This window comes from Olea europaea, unplaced genomic scaffold (assembly GCF_002742605.1).
Source record: "Olea europaea var. sylvestris unplaced genomic scaffold, O_europaea_v1 scaffold528, whole genome shotgun sequence".
In the NCBI taxonomy this organism is placed as follows: domain Eukaryota; kingdom Viridiplantae; phylum Streptophyta; class Magnoliopsida; order Lamiales; family Oleaceae; genus Olea; species Olea europaea.
The window spans coordinates 475768-483170 of NW_019263600.1; positions in this window are offsets into that span (position 1 = coordinate 475768).

The following is a 7403-nucleotide window of genomic DNA, read 5'->3' on the forward strand; positions in this document are numbered from 1 at the left end:
AGTTTGGGTGAGAACGGGGTCATCGCTCTGGGCGACCGTAAGGTATCCTATTCGTTCAGATTCTGGGCGTCTTACAAGCTTGGGCGATGATGTTACCGTGTTCGTGGGCTTCCACCGCAGTCATCAATAATCCTGTTTGGACCTTTATTCTGGATTCCCCAATTGGACTTCACTCTTTGGGCTATTTGATTTGGGCTGCACTTTTAGTGTATCAACAATTACCCTCCAATATGACAGAATTAATACTAATTATTAATCTTTATCATATTCACTTTGTATTTTCCAGTAAAGAATTTCAATCATTATTTCCTTCTACAGTCTGAAAAGGTGCAACGTTATAAACCTTTATAAACCAAAAAGACACGTCATTTCATCGCACCACTAAACCACATCTCTATATTTCGCGCTTCTTCCTCACTATTTTACTGTTCATCTTCTTGCTTCTCTGCTACGTTTCTCAAGTAAATCTTATCAAAACTATACTTTGTTTCCAATGGCGACTTCACAAACTCAATCTGATGATTCTTTTAGTTTTGAAGATTTTCAGAAAATCCTTACTAGGCCATATATAAATCCAAATTTCCTTGCACAAGCTAGTGCTGACCTCAATGAATTCTATTTAGGTCCATCGTTCAATAATGCCGAAACTGTCGGACAAGTGGCTGTGGGCCACTGTTCCCTTGCACTCAAGGTCCTCCGTTCCTGAACTCTCTGCCATTGAGGCTGATTCGCGAAAAAGGTATTCGCACTTGGCCCAAAGCTGATGTTATTTTTCATAGATGGCATGCACGTCTTGTGAGTCATGGCTCCACCAAGGCGATTTTTGATCGTGCTAGGATTTCAGATTTATTAGAAATTTCTCTTCAACCCCCGATTTTTGACCTAGTGCTTTTTCCTATTGCTTTGAGTTTTTGGTCTTCCGAATATAACACCTTCGTTTTCCCTCTTGGTCCCATGTCTATTACTTTAAAGGATGTTAGAGCCCTAGTAAATTTTCCGCCTTTGGGCGATACCATCTTTCCTGGTATCTTGATTTCCAGTGTTGCCCCGAAATTTTACAAGAAACTTACTAAGTCCTACTCAAGCCTGCAAGGCTTTTATAACCACTCAAGCGCTGAACCTTCCCGTGCTGAGCATGTGGCCTTTCTTCAGATTTGGCTCTGTAAATGTGCCAAGTATGAAACCTTCTATGAGCTACTTACCCATAGCGCATGAATTGGCGCGTGGTAGGCCTTTGAACTTATGTTCCTTCTTTTTAGCCGTCATTTATAGAGGCATGGCTTCCCTTCAGTTTCAATTGAAGAACGATGCATCTCCCACTGGCAGTGGGCCCCTTTGATTCACTCAACTGTGGTTGAGAGCATATTTTCCACCACTTAGTGCTCTATCCATTTTCAGTCGTTCTGCTAGCTGCTATGGGCTAGCCATTGATCCACTGACCCCTGTAAATATGTCCAGTAGGGATATTTTTTCATTCTTTTATACCTTAAATTCGATTCCTTCCTTCTTTCCCTTTCCTGCTCATTTGACTCCAGATTATATGCAACCTCCATCCACCCTAGACAGTGCGAGTGCCTCTCTGCCTGTTTGGGTTCAGTTTTTGATTGGGAGTGAATCGTTCCATGATATCTTAACTGGAACCAATGCCAAAGTTGGGGTTGAAATATATGCTCCCCAATTTTTTGCTCGCCAACTTGGTTTTGGCCAAACTTGGCATGTTCCTCCCTGTTACTCCAAAAATTTGACAGACCATTTTCACACTATTAATAAGGTAGAGGCACAAGCTATAGATACTCGCAACATTCTTTTGACGAGCAAATTTTCATTAGCCCCTTTCAATTCTAGCTGTGCTGTCCATCCCCTTTTTGAACAGCTTTGGCCATCAGTAACACGCCGATTATTTGCAACTGATGCTAATCGTGTCTTCCATTTACTGGACTAGCCAGGCACTCCCTCTACTTCTCCCATTTTGGTCACCCCTGTGTCCATCAGGAATCCTTCCTCCCCTGCTCGCGCTAAACATTCTATCCATCCATCTGCTTCTCTACCTGCCAAGCAGCTAAAAGTGCCTTAAGCCGCAAATGGTCAGCTTCAGATTCTCCCACTTTGCAGGATGATTATGATGATGACGCTCCTCTCGTCGTTAGGAGAAAGGTAATTGAATTTGTTTATTCCTAAACATGCTTTTCTATGTACTAATGGTTTACCTGAATTTCTCAAAAAAGTTCAGCCTCTCCTTCGAAGGCTTTGGTTTTGGCAGCTCCTGCTCCATCATCTTCTGTTAAAACTGCTTCGTCCAAATCAGCTGATGAAGCGATTATGCTTAAAGAGAAACCCTTAATCCCAGAACCTTCATCACAACTAGTAGAAGGGCCACCTTCTTCCCACGGTGCCGACCCCCCAAACGTTGAACCAGAAAGTAATACATATTTTGATATTTTACCTTTACTTGTGCTACTGGTTTCTGATTCGTTACTTCTTGAATTATACAGAGGCTCTCATAGGCCTGCCCGTTGTGGGTGAGTCTTCTCGTCCAGATAAGGGAAATTCCCCACAGGTGGTGGAGCCTACTGGTGATATGCCTGAGCTTCCCAAGATTGCTGATGAGGTAACCTTTTGCTTCACTTTCATTTTCGCTTCGTTTATGGTACTGAAAGTCCTCAATGTTGGCACTTTTCTTTGCAGGATGCTGATGACATTGTGCGTTCCATCCAGGACTTGTTTACTTCTTGGGGATAAGTCAAGACGTCTTGCCCTACTTCAACCAGTCATCCTTCTGCTTCTTCAGAGGAAGATATGAAGTTTCTCAAACAGTCGGTATTTGAGTACGTGTCTTTTATGGAAATGGATATCGGCCAGGCTAGTGCTACTAAATATAAGGATAAGCTTGAGCTGTTGAGTGCGAAATTGGCGCAAGCACTTACACTTCCGTCGCTCAACAATTCTGCTGACTTTAAAGCTACGTTGAAGGTTGTTTACTCTGATATCCTCTCCTTGCTAGCCAAAAATATTGAATTGAAGGCCAGGAGTACTCAGTAGCTTCGTGCTGTATCTGAAAGAGAGTCTTTGCTTCTAGAGATTAACAAAGTCGAGGATGAATTGAAAGAAATCTCTTCCGACGTTATGGTCGAAGACTCTTTGATGACAAGTTTGGCTGCGGAGATGAATGAGCTTCAAGCAAAGATGGACGACTGTAGGGCGAGAATGGCTACTAAAAAGCGTAATGCTTCCCAAGGAATTGAACGAACCAAGTCTTTGGTTGAGCAGTACAAAAAGCTGGAAGTTGATGACGATTTTGTAGCTGAATTAAATGTCGCTTCTTCTCAACAGAGCGAAGATTAGGGGAGGCTTAGGGAAAGAATTCGTTCAGCCTGGGTAAATTGTAATTAAGACATTCAATGCCTTAACTTTCCTTTTGTAACTTCATACTAACTTTCCTTTTGTAACTTCGCACTAATTGTCATTGCTAATTTTGAATGTAACAGCAGTTATCGTTATTAATGAACGACTAATTTGTCTACTTGCGTATTTAAGTGACGTTGTCCTTAATTGTCAACCTCCCAAGCATTTAATTGCTTTATGCTACGATTCATGTACATTCTTCCTTGTTATTTTCGTCTCTTTTTCCAAGACGTTTCAGTTATTAAGCACGAATGTGGCCATTCACATTCTGTCTTTTCACCTTCACGCCTCTATAAATGCGTGTGTATTTCGCACTCATCATTTTCATTTCCATTCTTTTCTTCTAAAAACTAATTTGTTGTCATCGTTTGACATCTCAACAATTGATCCAAAATTTCGCCTTCCATAGAAATTGATCATTTAATCCATCCATTTTGCTATCTGTTTTGATGTCACCTTTGGTATGAGAGGTATATGAAATATTTTTTGGCCAGCAAAGTTCTTCCTATCGTCTCCATATTTTTTATAAGAAGTTCAATAATGGAAGTCAATTTTTGAGGATGCTTTTCAAATCACTTTGCTTGCTGAGAGTTATTCTCAGTCTCTTTACCAATTATTGCAGCAATGCGATTAGGCAGGCGATTTAAAGGTGCTTTTCTTCCTTTTTGCTTGTTGAGAGTGCTTCTCAGCCTCTCTACCTGCCCTTGCAGCAGTGCGATCAGGACGGTGACTAAGGCCAATTCGTCATCTTGCTTGGCGATTGACCGAGAAATTAGTTTGCTCTCAATTGCAGCTTGTAGAGCATTTAGTATTTTGTATATCACAATTTGTAATGTATATTTGATAATAAAGGAATTTATTTGAATGTATTTCGTTCTGGCCCTATTTATCTACGATCGTTCAACGCAATTTGATTACACTTTTATTTAGGAACATATTTTTTTAAATATTTGCCATTAATGAATCTCATGTGCTTGGTGCCATCTTAATCTTCTAAATGATAAGCTCCATTAGGCAACACACTATTTACTTTATATGACCTTTCCCAATTGGGCGACCACTTACCATACTTTGGATCCTTACTATCCAAAGTGAGTATTATTTTCCAAACCAATTCGCCCAAGCTAAATGACTTGACTATAACTTTTTTATTATAAAACTTAACCATCCTTCGTTTTTGAACTTGCAATCTATCTAGGACGTCCAACTTTAATTCTTCCTACTCCAATAAGTTTTGAACTAGTGATTTGGTATACTCATCATCACTTAACTTATGTTGCAAACACACTCTGATTGATCGCACATTGATTTTCATGGGCAAAATGGCCTCCTGTCCATAAGTAAGTTGGAAATGAGTAACTTTGGTACTTGATCGAGGCGATGTTCTATAAGCCCATAAGGCCTTGTTTAGATATTCGTGCCAATTTCTGACATTTTCATCTATAATTTTTCTTATGATATTTTTTAAAACTTATTAGAAGATTCTGTTTGTCCGTTAGATTGAGCGTAATATGGTGTGGAGTTCACTAATTTAACTCCAAACTCGTTCAAGAATTTATTCACTTGATCTTCATTTAAAGAAGTTTCGTGATCTACCATCAAAGTTTATGGAATCCCAAATCTATAAATATATGATCACGGATAAATTCTATGACACTCTTTTGGGTGATTTCCTTTAAAGGTATCGCTTCTACCCACTTAGTGAAAAAATCAGTCGCAACTATAACAAATGTATGTTGCTTGGACGATGGGGGATAAATCTTCCCTATCAGGTCTATCGCCCAACCCTTGAACAGCCAGGGTTTAATAAATGGGTGTCATTTTTCTTGCTGGCGCCCTTTGTATTGGACTATGCTTTTGGCATGCTAGACAACTCTTCGCATATTGAACACATGATTCTCCCATCTTGGGCAAAAAATATCTATTCCTAATAATTAACCATCTCATCTTTTGGCCAGCTTGATGAGCTCCACATATCCCTTCATGCACTTCAGTCATGATTGTTCTGGCTTCTTGTAAACTTACGTATTTTAGTAATATACCATCAGAGCGTTTTTTAAACAACTCTTCATCTATCAGTGTATAGTTTAGCAAACGCAACTTAATTTTTCTAATACATCATTTATTAGGTTCTTTAAGGAACCTTTTAATCTCTGCCATCCAATCTATTGTATCTCTATCTTGTATGCAATGAATTTCAATCATTCTCGCTCTTCTTTGGATTATGGGCAATATTACTCCATATTCATAAGTAGATTTCCAATTTAAAACCTTGAAATACCTTGATGCCATCTGCGCCAACTTATTTGCTATGTCATTATAATCCTATTAACACATTGAAGCTCTACTTGGTCGAATTCTTCCAACAATTCTTGGGCGATTTCATATTGACTTATAATGTAATCACTTTGGCACTTAAAATTGTCGATAATTGGTGAATTACCAATTGAGAATCGCCTCTAACGATCACATTCTTTACCTCCATATCTATCATTAATTCTAAACCCACGATTAAGGCTTCATATTCGACTTGATTGTTGGTGCACATCCTATCCAAAGTGAATGCGAACTTGGAACAAATTCCTAAAGGATTTATCAATGCTACTACTACTTCTGCACCTTTAAAGGTTTTCGACCCGTCGAAATATAAAACCCAAGGTTTTAATTCAAATGAATTGATTTTTAATTCAATTTCCTCAGGCATGTCAAGGCATGGATGATCGACCAGAAAGTTAGCCAAAGCCTGATTTTTTATTGCCTTTTGGGGTATGTATTGTATTACGAATTCTGATAATGCTAACGTTCAAAGGCCTACTCTCTGATGTAAAATAGGACGAGAGAACATATACTTAACCAAATTTACTCTAGAAATCAAATAAACGGTTATGGGCCGTAAATAAGCCCTTAATTTCATACACGTGAAATACAATGTAAGACATAATTTTTCAATGACAGAGTAATTACATTCACATTTTGTTAACCGTCTACTTAAGTAGTAAATCGCCCTTTCTTCACCAAATTGGTCTTCTTGCACGACCATTCCAGCTATTGATTCTTGTTCAGCCGATATATACACTTTCATTGACTGTCATTGGATTGGTGACACCAACAATGGTGGACTCGATAAATATGTCTTTAGGCTTTCAAAAGCCTTTCGATGCTCTTCTTTCCAGACGAATTAGTCCTGATTTTTCAGCTTTAAAAGTGGCGAAAAAGTTTAAGTTCACCATACACAGTTAGAAATAAAGCATCTTAAAAAATTTACTTGGCCTAGGAACCTTTGCAATTCTTTTTTATTGCTAGGAGATCTGGCTTCCAAAATGGCCTTCCCTTTATTTTTATCAAGTTTAATTCCCCTTTTGTGTACTAAGAAACCAAGGAAGTTTCCTACATTAATGCCAAATGCACATTTCAAGGGATTCAATTTTAGTTTACATTGCTTCATTCGCTCAAATGAACATCTTAATTGTTCAAAATGGTCCTCTTCCTTAATGGATTTGACCACTATATCATCTACATATACCTCAACAAACTTGCCTATCATATCGTGAAAAATCAGGTTTATTGCCCTTTGATAAGTTGATCTTGCATTTTTCAGGCCGAAAGGCATAACTACCCATTCAAAACATCCTAGAGATCCAGGGCACCTAAAGGCAGTTTTGTGTATATCTTCCTCAGCTATATAAATTTGATTGTATCCTGAATACCTATCCATAAAGGAATATATTACATGTCCGGCAGTCGAGTCTACTAAAGAATCTACTGTAGGCATTGGATATTCATCTTTGGGTGTGGCTATGTTTAAGTTCCTAAAGTCTACACACACCCTTAATTTACCATTCTTTTTTAACACTGGCACGATATTGGACAACCACTCTACATATCTGTCTGTTCTAATAGAGCCTGCTTTCAATAATCGCTCTATTTCTTTCTTAATCTTAGGAAGTGCATTAGAAACAAAACGCCTAGGAGGTTGCTTATGAGGTTTAAAATTTGGCTTG